We start from the raw sequence: 19,964 nt of genomic DNA on the forward strand, positions 1-19,964 counted from the left end.
AATTTTATTATTATATATACTACCCTATCAAAATAATGATGACAAATTCATGATATATTTTTTAACATGCCTCATGTTGTCTACTATCATCTTGCAAAATTTCAACTTAAAATTTTGTGCATGGAGAAATAAAAAAGACAAATTGTGTTAAGAGGTAAATTGAACCAAATGGTATAGTTTAGGGGTGAATTGAACTAAGAAATACTTTAGGAGGTTATCCATACTTTGGTTATACTTGAGGGGAGTAATTTGGATTTTTCCTATATTTTTTTTGAAACGTTATACATGTTGTCTATTATGACTTATCTTTAGACACAACCAAACCATGGTTGTCATTGTACTCCAAAATCCAAAAGCACATTGAGAACATACGTCGATACACGGCTCAATACGAGATATACACATCATATCGTGGCTAGATTATACCCGTAGCAACGCATAGATATTTTTGGTAGTATAATTATAAAGAGAAGAAGAATTTTTCTGCCAAGGATTTGGTCCGTCGCCGACCGACGGTTGGCTACGTGTATGTGTATCTCGCGCGTCTTCGACGTACGTCATCCACAGGGGCGGATCTAGCACCGGAGCGGCTGGGGCTCGAGCCTCGGCTACCCCGGCGCGGACAATGGAGCCCCCCCCCCCCCCCCCCCCCCCTAAGCCCCTGCTAAATTTTTTTGACAAGAATAACAAAGAGGATGCAGAAAATGAAGCTAGAACAAGGTAAAGAAGAAGAAAAATAACGTAAAAAAGAAGTGAGAGTCCCTCCTATCTTTCGATCCTAGATCCGCAGTTGGTCATCCACGGACCGCCGAGCACGAGTGTTTATAGGAGACTTCCCGAAAGACTTCCGACTCGCAACGATTTCCTTTTGAGCGGTTGGGCTCGGGCCCGAGCGGTGGACTCGCATCGACTCCGCCAGTACGTACGCCGGCCGCCTCACCTTCTTGCGCCGGAAGGAAACACCACCGGCGACGCCAAGCCAAACCCAGCCGGGCATAGATGGCGGAGCTGACGGACTCGTCCGTGCCCGCCACGGCGGAGCTGACGGACGCGAAGAGGCCGAGAGAATGGACGCCCTGGACCGGATGCTCACGCGGCTGGCCCTCGCCGACGACGCCCGCCTCACGCCGGTGCTCGCCTCCCCCGCGCTGCCCGTCCGCAAGCTCGTAAGCCGTGTGCTACTCCTCCGCACCTTCCTTCCTTCTCCAGCTCTTACCCGATCCGGATTTCAGTAGGAGCCGTGTGTGGGAACCGGCCTCTCTCCTCACGAGCTGGATTGGCTAGCTCCTCTGTGGTGTCGTGTATTTGCTCATGACATGCGATACAAGTAGAGATGAGGGCTTTATGCTCTTCTTCCCCGCGGCAACTGCTTCCGTCCGTCTGTTTTGTACACGTGGTTGCCACGATCGTTGTTGAATTGGACTCGGCCATGTTGAATCATCGTGCTGCCTAATCTGTTTGCCAAGCGGCCTTAAGTGCTACTCGCAAACGGCTACCTCCCTTGGTACTTACTCCCTCCGTATTTAAGTATAAGTCTCCTGTTAGTTTATTTTTGAACTAAAACACGGCATATATCTAAACCCAGAGGGAGTACATGCTTATTCAACCAGCAATCTAAAACAAGAGATTATTTCAATCCTTGAGAATCCATGCAAACATGTTTTGAAAGTTTTATATATCTATCGTGGTGTGCAAACCCACAGCCGGGTGGCAGAATGCACCCGCCTAAGTCCTGAGGGAGAATGAACCCGGGGGTAGCTAGGATTAGTCCGATCTAGATGCGAGAACACGATGAACACCGGAGGTTTAGAGTGGTTCGGGCCGCCGGAACATAATACCCTACATCCAATGTATGTTGTATTGCTTGTGCTCTCCAGAGATTGAGAGCGACTGTGTCCGAGCTTGTGTTCTCAGTCTTGAATCTTGCCTGACTATTCTTACATACTCCTCCCTTTTATATCTCAAGAGAGGAGTGTACATAGCTGTTGGGTCCCCGACAGATGGGCCTACCGATGTAGTCTAAAATAACATATTGTACAGAGCATTATAGCATTGCAGGGGACGGAGATCTTATTCCAGGATTTCCTTGTCTTGTCCGTGGGAATCCTTCGACCGGCATAGCCTTGCCCTGTCTTGTCGAAACGGCGCCAGGGAGTAGCTTGCCGTAGCCTGAAGCGTAGCTGAACTAGCCGTGTAGCTTGCGGCGTAGGCGGTATGATGAAAGATTGCCGTGCCATCGTATCCATTTAATGCGGCAGACGTGCTCTGCGCGGGCGCGGCGCATGTGGCTGCACTGTGTACCTCGGTAATATGCGGTCTATAGTGAAGTCTGGCAAAAGCTGCCCCGTGATCTGCGCAGCAGAGTACGCCTCAGCCACCCGCATTGAATGCGGTGGGTGGACTCGCACCCGCGCCCGCACCTACGGGACACGTGGCGCCCCCGAACCCCACCCCGGCGGTATATTGGTTCTATGCGCGTGGGGGGTCCGGACGGACGCGAGGAGGTCCCGGACCCCCATGGGGGGTCCGAGCCCTCAGCTGTCGCCGCGGAGCTTTCCTTCCTCAGGAACACGTGGCGTCACCGGACCCGTTCCCTGAGCGGGGAACGGGTCCGGGGCTGTTGGCCCGGTGAGGTAAGTTCCGGACCCCAGGGGTCCGGCTGCTCCGTTCCTTAGGGCGTAGTTATGGATGACTACGTGAGTCCTGTCTTGCTGCAGTAGGAGTGGGTATCCCTGCTGCAGGGTACCGACAATATCGATGAAAATCTAAGAAAATAAAATTTCTCTAGCCTGTACCACATCAAAATTCACTTAAAATAAACCGGGATCGTCAAAAATAAGATGATAGCCATAATGAATCTAGGTGCTGTGACAGATTAACTTGGCGGTTTAATCATAGAAGTTGATGTCTAGATCCATTTAGGTAAACTCAATTTATCGAAACGATTGCATATATCTGCTAATACCATACACCCGTTGCAATGCATGGACTATTTTGCTAGTATATATATAAACTATATGTTCTAGTAAAAAAATGTTCGATGGATTTGTGTACACCAGATTTCAAACCCAAGAAAATTACAAAATACTAAAAGTATACAAGTATTTTATGCACGAACGAAAACGGGGCTGACTAATTTCTGACCGCTCAGTAGAAGCCCAAGTCCTGAACGATTTCCTTTTTTGGAAAATTTCTATTTTTGAAAAGTTTCCATTTTTGAAAAGTTATGATCGTAACTTAAGATGAAGGTCTAACTTATGGTACTAAGTTATGGTACTAACTTATGATACTAAATTATGGCACTAAGTTATGGTACAAACATATGGTACTGACTTATGGTACTTAAAAAAATTACGAGCAGAACTAAATTATGGTACTAAGTTATGATACTAACTACTAACTTATGGTCCTAACTTATGATACTAACTACTAACTTATGGACTTTCGGTCGTTGCTTCCCGATCGGCTGAGCGATCTTAAAACTGACATTGCGAACGAAAACACAAGTCTTGCATTTTAATACGGTGGGACATGAGAAGCAGACGCTCTTGGTATCACAAACTATTTGTCATTGGTTAGGACAGGGGTGGAGCACCCGTTATGAAGGACTAATAAAGGTAGTTCCACATTGTATCAAATATTGAAATGTGTTGTTTCAAAAATAAATATTCAATGTGTTGAAGTGCTCCAACGGTATGAGTTGTGGGAACCAGTGGTCTTGTGTTCAAATCACGGCAAAGATTGCTATTTTGGAGTTTTAATTTTATTTTTTGTTATATTGTATACCTCCCATCTATCCTGCCATACATGCGCGCCTTGGAGATGACAGGTGTTCCATAAAACCGGACAATGAGTTTGCAGGTTTAGGGCTACACACTCACTCCTCGTATGGCCTAATGCAGGGGGCTCGATGTTTATACTGGTTCAGAAAGAGTCCCTTAGGCTAAACTCACCGGTGGCCTGTATTTGGGCTTGAAAACACTGTTTTGCACTGTATGTCGTCCGACTGGGACACAAGACCCGAGGAGAAAAAGCAGTCTCCCAGCCCGCTGCGAGCGAAGAGACGGGTTCTTCTCGCCCCCAGCGCCCCAAACTCCACAATCACCCGCCAAATCATGCCCGGATCAGCGCCAAATTTGCTTTCCGTTCGATCATGTCTTAGCTTGTTGAAATTGTTGTTCTAGCGTACCAGTTTAATTGCTCTTAGTGTTTGAGCTTCTTAGTACGGTAATTATGGTGGCTGCAAATTGGACCTTTCCAAAAAGTTCGAATAGGTTAAGAACTCCCGCTAGAATTTCTTGGAAGGTCCCACACACACTCCGTTTGGGCTACTCGATCCCTTCGTCATGCTCCCCTGTTCTACACTGCAACATGAGTTCCTCTATGGTTTTCATCAATATGCACACATCAAGGAGTACTCAAAATGACCAAACATCCTTCCATATACTAATCACCTCCGTCTTATGCGACTACTGTTCTTTTTAAATCTCAAAACTCAAACCGTGTACAAATCTTTTGAAAACATGTGCAATCGTGCGCCTAAGCGGCATCTGAAAACTACAGAAAGTTTAGCTAGCTTGTAAGAAAAAAATTCACAAACTTATATCCACACAAAACTAGCCAGCTGCTACAAGATACAAAAATCACATTCATACCAGATATCCCTTGAAACTTGAAAGGCACCCTAATCAACCAAGAGAACTTCAATTTTTCATTTTTTTTTGTTTATGTATTATTTGATAGAAAAACAAAGGGAACATTGTCAAGCAGGTAGCACATACAGATGCGGGATGCCTTCCTACTCATATCAAAACATTCAAAATGCATAGATTAGGTAAGATTTTAGAATGTGCCATCATGAATTACTGGCAATGGGTTAGAAATCAGTTTTAGGCCCTCTTTGGAACATTGGGATTTTTTTCTCGAATCCTGTTTTTCCCTATAAAATTGAACTGTTTCTTGAGAAATTCCTGTGAAAATCCTGCGTTCCAATTGGGGCCTCAATTTGGTGCAAGTCTAGTTAACACATCTTCACGTACACCTACTTTTTTTTTTAGTTTCCGAAGAATAATCAAATGAAACTTCGGTACAGTATACACCATGTTTGGGTAAAGCAAACTGCAGCAAACTCGACATACTTAGCTGACAATAACTTCTGATTAGAAAACTAGCAAGAACAGCTGGCATGGCAAAAGGGAATAGCTGAAAATCTGAACATACGTACCAGTTAGCTGGACCTTGACGAAACCGAAAGGGAAGACCTCACATCCGTTCGCCGAACAACTCCTGGTGCTGGAAGAACTCCCAATTTTTTTTCAACGACCAGAGAGGAAATAAGGGGAAAGAGTTCGTAAATAAGATGTTATCGTTATGGATGCGAGTATGCAACTCAACAGCCAGCCCTTGAATAGGTTGCTTCTTGTCTTAAGCTAATGGAAATCTTCAACTTGGACCTGTGAGAGCAGGAGTTAGAGATTTAATCAGTGCCAGTGTCGTCATCTCGTGCCAATCTAGGTAGCACACTATAACTATATCTTCGTCACATCTTCTACCACGTGTCCACGTAAGTATATAGGCCAAGGGCATATGTACTTAATTTTCTAGTTTAGTAACCGAACAACTAAATGAAACCTCATCATAGGTATCAAGTTGGATTTTGCTAAAGCCAACTGCCGCCGTGCAGCACTGCAGCGTCGATGGAGATCATTGTGAGCGACCGAAACTGGCGACCAAAGGGGGGTGAATGGAAGCCGATCAAAATTTCTTTCGAAATCGATCCGTCGGCCTATATCCCGAAAATCACCACAAACCCTCAAATCCTAGATGAGGTGTGGAGTAGCTATAGAAGAGCTAAACCAACACAAAACAGCTCTAGGAACGAGCGAGAGAAAATATGGAAGCGATCGAGAAAAACTGCAATCCTCACAGTCAGAGACCAGTCAGACCGCTCGCTCTGGCCGGTCAGACCGGTCAGGCTGGATTTGAAATTACAGACCGGTCAGACCGGTTGCTTCGACCGGTCTGACCGCTTCTACCCAAAACAGAATTCCAGACCGCGAACTCGAGGTGATTTCAAGATTACTCGTTCAAATCATCACCAAATGATCTCAAAATTTGCAGGGAAGTTCCTGGGATAGAGACGAACCTCTCCACAAAAAGAATCAACCCAAAACGCAAAGGATCACTAGAATTTCGAGGGGGGAAGAGGCAAAAGAGGGTTTTTCAAAAACTCCAAAAAACTCAATCCGAGGGACTCATGATTCTCGGGGGTTTAGCTCTATGCTAGATGGTCGAGAAGCAAATCACGGAGTCCCTAAACCCACCAAGAGAAAGCTTTGATCTCAAAAACCACCAAAAGAGAGGAAATCAATCTATGACCAAAGGATGAACAAGAACATAAGAGAGTTGCTCAAAAGGGTCCTCGATTTCATTCAAATTCATCGTGATTTACAGAGGAATTCACCTATACAAGAGCTAGACCTCCACCCATTCATCCACCCTCTCAAATTTGTGGACCTAGCTATAATCTAGACCACTATTGCCATGGAGACCTCGGCCTAACCCTAGAACAGAGAGAGGAGCAAGGAAAAACAGAAAAGGACTTGTGGCTTGGAGGCTCACCTGTCCAAGGGGGCAGGTGAGATGTATTTATACGACCTCGGGGGCGACCGGTCAGACCGGTCCCTCCCAGAAATGACCTCCACCCTGACTCATACACTAAAACGCTCGTAGGGGCAAAACCGGAAAGGGTACAAGATCTCATCCGACGCGCGGAGTTTTTTTCTTCGACTCGAAGCCTTCTCTGCGATGCCGCCACGTCGATGCAGATCTGATCCACGGTTTTGAAGGGTCAGCGAAACCCGGTGAGGTGGCCGGTTTTGAGAAAACCGCCAAAACTCCACGCCCGGGAAGATTCCCGCCTCCACGCCGTGGCACTGGACGCCGTTTCCGCCTCGGCCTCCTGACGGCCCTAGACGCTGCCCGACGCCCGTTCCTCCGCCAGTCCCGAGACCGACGCCCTTGCCTCCACGACTTGGCGTCTTCAACCGCCATCCGCCAACTTGGTTTTGTGGCGTAAACCAAGAAACCCACCATCCACCGGTGCTTGCGCCCTCGATCCAGGAGTGGACGCCATAGCTGCCGCCCGGCCCGAGCTCCGGTACCGGCTGCCCTTCACCGCCGTCCACCGCACGGTCCATCGGCCACAGCACCTCCACGGCAGCTCTCCGTCGACACTCAACGCCCGTGTACCTGCAACCAAAGACCAAGCACACGATCACACCGCACGGTTGACAATTCACTCATCACAGCCAGGAGTGAGTACTGCTCATTCCTCAATCTCCCCCTTGATGAGTGCATTGTCAACACACCACCTGTAACCAGAGAAGTGAAAAGTAAAAAGTGGCAAGAAGAAAGTGAAGAACTCAAGCAAGTGACAAAAAGCTCAGAAAGGCAAGAACAGTCACTTACTCAAGCAAAGATCGATTCCCTAAGACAAGGGCAACGGCTCGACACAATCTATCAAAGGCCAAAACATGACTCCTCAAAGACAGAGGTAAAGCTCGACGCAGTCATACAAGAAGCGGAGGGAAAGCGAGGAAAGATTAGGAGCCAAAACAAAGCAGATACTCCCCACGCAAAGCCTTTCCCTCTCACAAGTGCAACTCTCCCAAAATGATGCACTCTCAAAGCCCTATGCGCAACAAGTTTTTCAAAAATCAAACAAGTCTCAAGTCTCCCCCTTGTTTGATCACTTCTCCCAAAAATTCTCCCCCCTTGTTGGCACAAGCACACATCAAGCCTAAAATATGCCTAAATCTCCCCCTGAAATCATGCTATGCAATGAATGTCGTGCAGAGGATGTAAATGAAACAATCAGACATACAAAGATATGATCATCTAGTGACAGGCAGATGTGCTTCATAAACAGGAATTGAATCTAGCTCAACATGGTATATCAATCAAGTCCAGAGCTAGCAAGTTCAGTTCAGTAAAAATAAAAGCATCACCCATAATCTAGCAACAGCAAGTAGGAGAAAGAAAGCAGTGCTAGCCAAACTCATACATGGCGATCCAAAGCAGCCAACATATTTTATCATGAATCAATTATGCATCTCAAAACTTGCATTTGAACGACAATTTAATAGGTTATATCAAGCAAGTGATTCTGCCAGGGGTTGAAAGCTTGTCATGCTTTACTTAGCAGCGAGGCCAAGCCTATGCCAAAGGCAGTCAGAAGCTTAAGGCACTCGCTTCAGTCATGCACAATCTTGCCCGGGTTCTCACTAGTGCTATGTGAGCCGTCCTGAAAGCTCGATCAGTGCGACAAGCAATCCCACCTGGATCTTTTGATTCCATTTCAGACATATATTAAACAATTTTAATAATTTTAGCTCATGTCAAAGATTAAAAGCCACACTAGCATGAATAAGATAGCAAGGCGTATCAATGCAACCTAACATGCTAGTAGCCAGATAGGGTGATCATGTTTTCAGATTTTCAAATCAAAATAGCTTAACTCAGATGATATGACATATACTGAAGAGCAAGCTATACATGATCAAGTCTAAGAAACTACACTAGTAAGCACTAGAGGATCATAACAGTGTATACAAGAATGTCAGTGTAGTGAAGCAATGCAAAATGCAAACATGTACAATGCAAATGCATCTATTAGAAGCTAGAAAGCGAAGAGAAACAAAAACAAAGACCTACAAAAAGCTAACCAAAGAGAAGTCAGTGATCAAAAGGGGTAACAAACCCCAAGCTCCCCTCGCAAGCGAGCAAAGGTGTCCTGCTCAAGTGGTTTAGTGAGGATATCTGCGGTTTGCCTCTCTGAAGGGACATGGTTCAAGTCTATGTGGCCTCTCTCATGGTTATCTCGCAGGAAGTGGAACCGGATATCTATATGTTTGGTGCTGGAGTGTAGGACAGGGTTCTTTGCAATGCTAATGGCGGACATGTTGTCTACAAAAATGGGAACCCTACCAAAACTCAATCCATAATCCTGCAAGGTTTGTTTCATCCAAAGGATCTGGAAGAAACAGCTAGCAGCGGCAACATACTCAACTTCTATGGAAGAAAGCGCTACGCTAGCCTGCTTGTGAGAGGACCAAGACACCAAAGATGTACCGAGAAATTGACAAGTGCCGGATGTCGACTTGCGATCCAACCGACACCCACCGAAATCGGCATCAGAAAAGCCAACCAAAACCAGAGAAGAATCCGCAGAGTATCAAAGACCAAACTCAGGGGTGAATTTCAGATACCTGAAGATGCGTTTCACCACCTGCCTGTGGGAGGTGCGCGGCGATGCCTGATACCGCGCACAGAGACCGACACCGAACTGAATGTCCGACCGCGTCGCCGTCAGGTACAGGAGGGAGCCGATTATGCTCCTGTACTCCTTCTGGTTTACCGCCTCGCCGTCCAAGTCCGCATCAAGCGCCGTCGATGTGTTGATCGGAGTCACTCATGTCGAACTTCTGCAGCAAGTCTTTGGTGTACTTGGCTTGATGGACGAACATGCCCTGGGAAGTTTGCTTGATCTGCAGCCCGAGGAAGAACTACAGCTCACCCATCATGCTCATCTCGAACTCCCTGGACATCTACTCAGAAAACTTGGAAACAAGAGCGTGAGAAGAGCCACCAAAGATGATATCATCCACGTATATCTAAACCAATAAAAAGTCAGAGCCAGAGCGCATGAGGAACAAAGTTTTATCAACACATCCCATTTTAAAACCTTGAGCAAGAAAGAAGTTTTTAAACCTATCGTACCAAGCTCTAGGCGCCTGTTTCAAACCGTAAAGAGCTTTCTGAAGTTTGTAAACTCGGTTTGGAAATTTGGAATTTTCAAAATCAGGGGGTTATTTCACATAAACTTCCTCTTCAATAAAACCATTCAAGAAGGCAGATTTCACATCCATTTGAAATACTTTAAAACCCTTGGAAGCAACAAATGCAAGAAAGATTTGAATCGCGTCTAAGCGTGCTACCGGGGCAAAAGTTTCCTCATAATCAATACCCTCTTTTTGGCAAAACCCCTGGGCTACAAGCCGAGCCTTATTCCGCACTACCAACCCATCTTCACCTTGCTTGTTCTTGAAATGGTTCCAATGGGATTACAAGCAGGCGGAGGCTCAACCAAAATCCAAACCTAATTCCTTTCAAAATTTTCGAGCTCCTCATGCATGGCATTGACCCAATTGGAGTCAGAAAGAGCGTGTCCAACATCTTTGGGCTCAAAAGAGGCAACAAACGCTGAATGAGCAAAGCCAGCGATACTTGTTACCTTGGACCGTGTGACTCGCTCGTTGAGGTCACCTAGCATCTGTTCAGGTGGATGACGACGCTGAATGTGTCGCGGTGCTTCCCTTGTCAAAGTCGCCTCCTCCTCAACCAAAGCTGGTGTCTCCTCATGTGCAGCTGGGGAAGGCTGAGTCACCTGCTCGATCGGCCCCCGGGAAGTGGATGTAGTCGGGTCGGGGCCGTCATCATCGTCCGAGCTCATGGCGGAGGCGGCTGGGTCCACAGCACGTGTGGTAGCCTCAGCATCACCCTCCGCAGCTTCTTCCTCCTCATCTTCAAAGATGGAGGTGCCGAGCTCATCATCTCCTGCAACCTCAAAGACAGAAGAATTGCACGGTGCAGTCTCATCGAAAGTGAATTCACAAGTCTCTCTGACGATGTTAGTACCAATAATCAGCACACGGTAAGCTCTAGAGTGAGTTGCATAACCGATAAAAATACCGTCAGACGATCGAGACTCAAACTTATCAAGATTTCCTTCCTTCAGCACAAAACACCGGCCACCGAAAACTCTGAGATGGTCAACACGGGGCTGGCGTCCAAATCGCAACTCATAAGAAGTCTTGTGCATGAAAGCACGCAAGAAAATACGATTGGACACATAACAAGCGGTGTTAACCGCCTCAGCCCAGTACTTTCTAGGAGTCCGATGCTCATCGAGCATTGTCCTAACCATCTCAACCAACGTCCGATTCTTCCATTCTACAACCCTATTCTGTTGTGGAGTGTAGGGGGAAGAATACTGGTGTTCAAGACCTTGATCACTGCAAAAGGTGTCAAAACGAGCATTTTTTAATTCTGTGCCATTGTCACTGCGAATCGCTCTCATGGCCTGGGGTAGCTCATTTTTCAACCTCAAGATCAAGTCTCGAACAAACGCGAAAGCCTCATCCTTGGTTCTCATAAAAAAGACCCAAGAATAGCGAGAAAAGTCGTCCACGATCACAAGAACGTACCACTTCCCACCAACCGACATCACCCGAGAAGGACCGACTGTGTCCATGTGTAGCAACTCTCTAGGGTGAGTGGTCATCACTTGATTAACAGGAGGATGGGAAGTGGCAACCATCATCCTGTGGCCACACGGGTGGCAAACAACGTCCTTTTCAAACTTCAGTTTGGGCAATCCTCGGATCAGGCCAAGTGAGCTTAGTCTTGACAACAAGTCAAAACTCAAATGTCCAAGTCTCCTATGCTACTTCCACAGATCAGAAGAAGGACCAGCCAACAAGCAATAAGGAGGACCAAGAGAAGTTCCAGAGAAGTCAACCAAGAAAACCCGATCACGAGGTAAAATCCGGCAAACCCAATCTCCTCTGGAATTTAAAACACGAGAACAACCCTCCTTGAAGCGAACTTCAAACCCCTCATCGAGAAGTTGCAAAACAGAGAGCAAATTGAACCCAAGGTTCAAAACCAAAGCCACTTCTCTCAGGGTAAAGCGATCAGAAACTCTAACAGCTCCAACACCACGTACCTTGCCCTTACCATTATCCCCAAATATGATGTATTCTTTGTGGCGCGTTGGGGTGAGGCTGGAGAACCATTTGTCATTCCCGGTCATATGGCGCGAACAACCGGAGTCCATGATCCACCTGTTCTCCAAGCCTCCAACCTGCACATCAGTAGTGAGACAAAGGGTGAGCAAATGTCTCAACACTGGGGTTAGCAAAGTGTGAAGCAAACCAGTGTCGAGCCATTTGCTCTACAGAAGGGTTAGCAAAATTAGAAAAAGCGTATCCCCCGTCCCGTCTACTGTGAGGCTGACGACCACCACCACGAGGAAAGCGTGGTGCATCGTAACCTCCTCCAAAGCCTCAGTCCCGTGGTCCATAGCCGTACTAAGGACGACCAGGAGCACGATCGGCAAAGCGACCACCCGCTGGAGCACGGTAATCATCACCGTCTCCCTGTGCTCCACCTACACGGCGCGCCCTAGCATCTTGCCTACCACCACGCCGAGGAGGACCATGCACTCGAGCAGAGTACATGTCCGAGTTACATCTCTCATGCTCACGCCTCACAGCCCGCTTCCTCCTGCAACAAAACTCCTCCAGGTGACCGTCTCTGTGACAGTACTCGCAGTGGTACCTCACCTCTCTCTTGGGAGGTGGAGGTCCTGCCTTTGGACGGGGAGGAGCAGCCCTCTTCTTCTAGACAATCATGTGGCATTGTTCCCCGCGGACCGCACTTGGGCACAGTTCAAGGAAGCCTTCAGGGCACATCACATTCCAGCGGGGGTGGTTAGAAGGAAGCTCACAGAGTTCTTGGCCCTGAAGCAGGGCAATAACAGTGTGCTACAGTATTCCCAGTCCTTCAACACTCTATCACAGTATGCCGGGTACCATGTGGACAACGATGAGAAGAAGCAGGCCTGTTTCAGGCAGGGGCTCAGTAGCAAGCTCCATGATCGCTTGGCAATGGTCAGGTTCGACAGTTTCAGTGAGCTAGTCAACGGGTCTATCATTCAGGAGGACGCCCATCTAGCTCACAAGGCGGAGAAAAAAAGAGAAAGGCACCGGCTGTGGGATCTTCTGGCAGCGCTCCTCAGAGGTTCCGCCTAGTACAGTCGGGCCCACAGAGAGCCCCTTTTCAGCACCAGCCACCACAGCAGTGGGGATATAGGCCCCCTCAGTATGCTTAGCCACAGAGGACAGTCAGGCCTCCTGCTCCTCAGCAGAATGAGCAGAAGGTCTGGGTGCAGCAGCCGGGGGTGCGCCCCAATTTGTTTCTGTGTTACAACTGCGGGCAGCGGGGTCACTTTGCACGAAACTGCCCAATGCCACCCAAGCAAGGCCAGCAATCGAGCCAGCAGGGTTAGAAGCAGCAAGTGGCTCACTTCAAGCCAGGATAGGTGCACTACACCACCCTCGAGGGCATTCCTGAGGGAGCTCCAGTGATGGCGGGTATGTTCTCAGTAAATGAACAACCCGTTACAGTATTATTTGATTCAGGCGCGTCTCACACATTTATTAGCAAGGGGTATGTTGTTAGACTGGGGTTAAAAATTGAAAGCATGCCCAAGCCATACCATATTCATTCGCCTGGGGGAAAGTTAATCACCAATCAGTTTGTTAAGAAAGTACCCCTACAGTTGCAAGGAAATTTTTTTCCTACGGCCCTGATTATGTTACCAATCCAAAGGATAGATATTATATTGGGTATGAACTGGATGGAGGGTCAGAGAGTTACTCTGGACACGACCTCACAATCTGTGCACATCAACTCCTCTACTCATGATAGTATGACTTTGAATTTGAGGGATCACGTGTCTTTGACTCATACAGTGAACCACGCCGAGGACAAGAAGCTGGCAGATATACCAGTGGTGTGTGAGTATCTGGACGTCTTTCCGAATGATTTGCCTGGAATGCCGCCTGATCGTGACGTGGAGTTTATCATTGAATTGCAACCGGGTATGGCACCGATTTCTAGGAGGCCTTACCGGATGCCACCCAATGAGCTAGCGGAGTTAAAGAAACAATTGCAGGAATTACTGGATAAGGGCTATATCCGTCCTAGCACGTCACCTTGGGGCTGTCCTGCACTCTTTGTGAAAAAGAAAGATGAAAGCCTCAGGTTGTGTGTGGACTATAGACTTCTGAATGCCGTCACAATCAAAAATAAATATCCCCTTCCCCGGATTGATATTCTGTTTGATCAGCTATTCGGGGCCAAAGTATTTTCCAAGATTGATCTCCGCTCTGGCTATTATCAGATAAAGATTAGAGCTGAGGATATTCCCAAGACGGCTTTTTCTACCAGATACGGAATTTTTGAATATCTGGTCATGTCTTTCGGGCTAACGAATGCCCCTGCTCATTTCATGTATCTCATGAACTCGGTGTTCATGCCCGAGCTAGATAAGTTCGTCGTGATTTTCATTGACGACATCCTGATATTTTCCAAAAATGAAGAAGAACATGCAGAGCATCTCCGCATTGTGCTTCAACGCCTGCGGGAGCACAAGCTATACACCAAATTCAGTAAATGTGATTTCTGGCTCAAGGAAGTCCAGTTCTTGGACCACATCATCTCAGACAAGGGGATTTCTGTTGATCCTAGCAAGATTCAGGATGTCCTGAATTGGAAGACTCCAGAGTCTGTTTCAGAGATCCGGAGTTTCCTTGGGCTAGCAGGGTATTACCGGCGGTTTGTTCCGGACTTCTCAAAAATTGCTAGATCCATGACTGAACTACTCAAGAAAGGGGTGAGATTTAATTAGGACGATAAATGTGAGCAGGCTTTTCAGACTATGAGAAGACTTCTGACGTCTGCCCCTATCCTCGCTCAGCCAGATATTACCCGGCCTTTTGATGTGTATTGTGATGCATCAGGTACGGATCTTGGCTACAGTCTCATCCCTATTTGTCTTCTCTGGATATTATTCGGCCATTAATACTTGTTGTAATGCATCAGGTACGGGCCTATGCTACGTCTTTATGCAGGATCAGCGGGTGATTGCCTATGCCTCCAGAGCCCTCAGACGCCACGAAGAAAATTATGCTACTCATGATCTGGAACTGGCAGCAGTCGTGCATGCATTAAAGATCTGGCGCCATTATCTTCTGGGTAATCCTGTTCACATATACTCAGACCACAAGAGTCTTAAGTATATTTTCACCCAGAGCGAGCTGAATTTGCGCCAGAGACGGTGGTTAGAACTCACCAAGAATTATGACATGGAAATTCATTATCATCCGGACAAGGCTAATGTTGTGGCCGATGCGTTGAGTCGCAAAACCAGTTGCAGTTGTATCTCAGCCACAGCGGTGCATGCAACCTTATGTCAAGAAATGGAGAAATTAAATCTGGCCATTGTATCTGAATGCACTCTTGCTAATATTACTCTCACACCTACACTCCGGGATCGAATTGTGGAGGCTCAAAAAAATAATGCGGGTATGAAGAAGATCAGGCAGAGGCTTAGGGAAAATGATCCTAAGGCTGCATGTTTTCACCATGATGGTGAGGGTGTGTTATGGTTTAACAATCGCCTGGTGGTGCCTAAGGATTTGGAGCTACGGAAGCAGATTCTTGAGGAAGCTCATCTCTTGAGGTATTCAATCCATCCAAGCAGTAATAAAATGTACCAAGATTTGAAGCAGCGTTTCTGGTGGACCAGAATGAAGCGGAAAATTGCTAGATATATATATATATGTTAGAATGTGGCCGCGAGCGGCTCATCCAACGTCCGTTAACTAGGCCCAAGTCACTCCTGGACTCTGGCGGCACATTCAGGCCCTCTCATCCCCTCCATGACACCGGCAGGTGCTCTGTCTGCGATCGAGTCTGTCCCTGCCATGATGATGATGACAGCAGAACTTGGAGCTACTCGATCAAACCTCATGATCCAAATCCTTACCGGGCGCGTGCGCGCCCGGACGCACGCCGCCCCCTGCCCTCACTGCCCCCGCGTGGGGGGCGCTTGCGCCTCATGATGCATGGTGACGATGAAACCCTCCTTTTGATACTGGTCCGTCCATTCAAACAGCTGCAGTCAAAAGTCAAAACTTGTTCCTGAATGCTCATCGATTCCTCGTTGTTCTGGTGCAGCAGCACTCATCTCCAGACGAGAGCACTGTTGGCTGAGGTGTTCCACTGCACACCACAGTAAGACCGAGTCCAGCAGGGAGGACCAAAAGACGGACCAAACCAAAGTACTGTTTTGCACTCTAAATGTACTGTAGCTGTGAGTGTGAGTTTCAAATGGGAATGAGGATAGTCCTCCCTGTTGGACTTAGTCTAAGCTATGGCTGGGAAGGTCAGCCTAAACCTGTCCGGAAAACCTAGACGCGTCACCTCCGAGAGATCCATGTCTTGACTCGCTGCATGCACGTGGACTGTAGCCATACCTGGTCTCCACCAGTCATCGTCCATGGAATTGGATGGCCTTTTTTGCTCCCCTCGATTCCAAGTCGCCGTGGAACATGGATGGAGATCACTTTCTCTGTTGCGTGGACATGCGATGGATGCGAGCATGACGCACAGTGTGGCTGCAATAGCCGGGGCTTGAACTTGGAGCATATGCCTTGTGTTGTGACGCAGGAGAGACACACCGCCGGTGCAGAGCTCATGATGCCCAGCGTAACAGGCTAAGCACAATGTACGGCGTCACATTCAAGCACATACGTAAATATTCTTGGTCCGTGAGTGTGTCCCTGTCAGAGGGCCGGGGCTTGTTCTTTAGTCTGGGATTAGTCCGTCCGGATCCTTCTGCTTCCACGCTGCGGCATGACTTGCGCTGGAGCCTCCATTGCCGTTCACCCTGTAGATCTGGGCCTATGCGTTTCCATCCATTTCTTGCGGGCTCTGCCTGTTGGCTGCAGTTTATTACGTCTGTTTATTACGTGAAGTTTTATTCAATTGTACTATGTCGGGAGGGTTTTTCGGGCACTAATTAAAGATCACATCGATTGTTTGACCAGAGGTCGGGAGGGCTTTTCGGGCACTAATTAAAAAACTAATTTTCAGAACTCACTTGGAAACAACGAGACGAATCTTTTGAGGCCTTTGACCGCGTCATTAGCACATGTGGGGTTACTGTAGCACTTATAGCTAATCATGCACTAATTAGGCTTAAAAGATTCGTCTCGTCAGGTACATCCAAATTGTGTAATTAGTTTTGTTATTTAATTACATTTAGTGCTTCATACATGTGTTTAAAGGGGAGGTGAAAATTTTTGGGTGAAAATTTTTGGGAACTAAACGGCCCCTTAAATGGAGTTTACCCGAGGCGGGATGGAGGTTCTGAATCAGCACGCAGTATATGCAGTAACCAATTAGTAGAACTCCAGTTACCATCAGTTTAAGGCAGAATTTACCAGTTGGTGGGTGCAACCGCTACCACCACCACCACCATGCGGCCCTGCTAGACATTCATGGCTGCTGCTGCCTGCCTCCCTGTACATGGTGACATGGACACAAACTTTCTTGCGTCTTCAGCCACTGCAGCGCGCAGTGCAGGAACCCCCGTTCCATTCACTTCATTCAAACCCTGGCAAAAAGCAGAGCCCCAGCCCTGTTTGCAATGCACCCACCATTCAACTGTATCATCCTTGATCCTGTTGCCGCTGCCCACCACGTTTGCTCTGCATGCCTGAATGCAGCACTGCACTGCAGATAGATTGAGTGGGGTTTCCAACAAGCAAGTGCATGCATAGGACTACCACAATAGTATGGCTGGCTGGTAGGAGTACGCTTTTGCAGGTCTTTCAAGCAAGCCAAACAAAGGGCTGTTTAGATTTTTACCCGTAAACTGGTAAAAAACAACGTCACATCGAATTTTTTAACACATACATGAAATACTAAATGAAGTCTATTTATAAATTTTTTTTTGCATGGATGGGTTGTAAATCGCGAGACGAATCTAATGAGACTACTTAATTCATGATTTGCAACAGTAATGCTACAGTGACTATCTGCTAATTATGGATTAATCATAAATTAATTAACATCATTAGATTCGTCTCGTGATTTACAGTCCATCTGTGTAAAAAATTTTATAAATAGACTTTAGTTAGTACTTCAAATTAGTAAAATTCCTTTACAAAATTTTTACACGTAAAACAACTAAACACGGCCAAAGAACCCTAGCTCTATGCATGCCCAGCGTCAATTCGCTGCTGCACCAAAAGTCATGATCACGTTAGTGCAGTTTTGTTATTATATACACTAGCACCACTAGCATGAAAAGGACGACACGCCCTCTTATATTAGGGCATCTCGGCAGCTTTGGAATGATCATTTGCATAGCATCCTTAAAAGCACTGCAATAGCGGCAGCAGTAGCATCCTAAGATCTACTATTATCTCCTGTATTGTATTGGAGCACGTATTATATAAAGATCTTTCTATGGTTGTAGCAGTATAGCATAGGAGAAGACACGAGTAGACGAACTTGAGCAGAGACAGAGGGCAGCGGCAATCTCGTGCCGTTTGAAATGCGCGGCTGGCGCCAAGAATTTAGCGGCCACGAGACAGAAACAGAGGCGACAAATTGGAATTCCCTTGGCAAATCAGCAGCCCCGAGACGGAATCACGCTTAATAACAAAAATCATCCTTGAGCTGCCGCCGTGCGCCCGCGCTCGTCTAGACAGCAGGCGGCGTTTCTTTAAGGTGAGTCTGGACTTGTTGCCTATCACCATTTCCATTTTTTTTCTCGCACTCACAGCAACTGTGCATCTACGATGGAAAATGTTGTAAAATCATTATTTGAACCGTCTTTTAGGTAGTGCTGTTGGACTCGGTCTAAAACTGCTGCCGCATTTTTTGCACAAGGGTGACGACATCAAGCGTTGGAGGGTGCGTGACCTCCAAAACCTAAAACAACCGTGGCATGGAAGGGATCCATGCACACAGCACAGGGGCACTCGCACACTCGCGCCATTTGAAACGTGAAGGTGGCGCCAGATTTCAGCAACGCCCAGGAGATCAGCGAGGGAGACAAGCCACAAGGACAGGGAGAGGACGACCCACTGGAGTCCCCCCCCCCCCCCCCCCCCCCTGGCAAATCAGCAAAGAGCTCCAAGTTAAATCAGCGCTTGACAAATAGCTGAAGCCAAACTACATGACATCAGACAATATGGGGCAACGTGGGCCTCAAAAACCTAGAAAGAAAGAAATATTTTAGGCTGTGTTTAGTTCCAAAATTTCTATCTCCAAACTTTACTATTCACCTATTATATCAAATCTCGTGCCTCGTGTATGGATCATTAAATATAGGTAAATAAAAAAACTAATGGTATAGTTTTGATGTACACGACGAGACGAATCTTTTGAGTCTAATTAGGTCATAGTAGGACAACAATTATCACAAACAAACGAAAGTGTCAGGACAGAAGGCCAACTAGTATCCGTTGTGGTTGGGGGCGTGTGGGCTTTGGAGCCTTCTCTCCCTCGCCTTTCCTCGTGGCTTTTTCCTGGGCGTGCCGTGCCACGCGTGCGTGCGTGCGTGCAAGTGCAACCCTGGGGTCTGCTGCTAGGATGGGATAAGGTACGGTGCGCGCGGGGGATCCTACTACTTTGAAAACGTTCATCAGAGAATCCAGATGCTGTTGTTGCGGTTCCGGAGACTTTAGGGCAACTCCAATGTATAGCATTTTGTATGGTGTTAAAGCGGGACCCATATAAAAGGTGCTTGCTTGGTAAAAGGATGCTCCAGCCTCCAATGTATAGCACTTTGTTTTGTGCTAAAATAGGACCCATGCACTGTACATAAATTCGTTTCCCCTCTGACAGTGGGCCCTTGTATCTAGCTTTTCCTTGGCATCGGGTGCCTAAGTTTGCACCAGGTGCTAAGCTAGCACCTCTTTTAAAGTTTGCTCTAATATATAGATAAGGTGCTATCTTATTCTCTCTCCAAATAGCACCCTCTTATTTCCAACATTGGAGCTGCTACACAAAGCGCTTTGCAAATTGCAAAGGGGCTGGGCTCTGAAAGGGGGGAAAATTCAGACAACAGTATCGAGTGTCTATCAACTGTTGAGTACTGCTGCGACGAACTCCTAGGCGATCGAGGCCTGCTGCCGGAGTCCAACAAATCCATGGCGATGCTGCCGCTACCGCTGTAGTAGCTGCTGGAGCAGTGGTAGATCGATCGAGCTCGAGCCTCCTTCTGCGAGGCAGTCCGGGGGGTGTCCAGCTGGGAGGAA

This window comes from Panicum virgatum, chromosome 4K (assembly GCF_016808335.1).
Source record: "Panicum virgatum strain AP13 chromosome 4K, P.virgatum_v5, whole genome shotgun sequence".
In the NCBI taxonomy this organism is placed as follows: Eukaryota; Viridiplantae; Streptophyta; class Magnoliopsida; order Poales; family Poaceae; genus Panicum; species Panicum virgatum.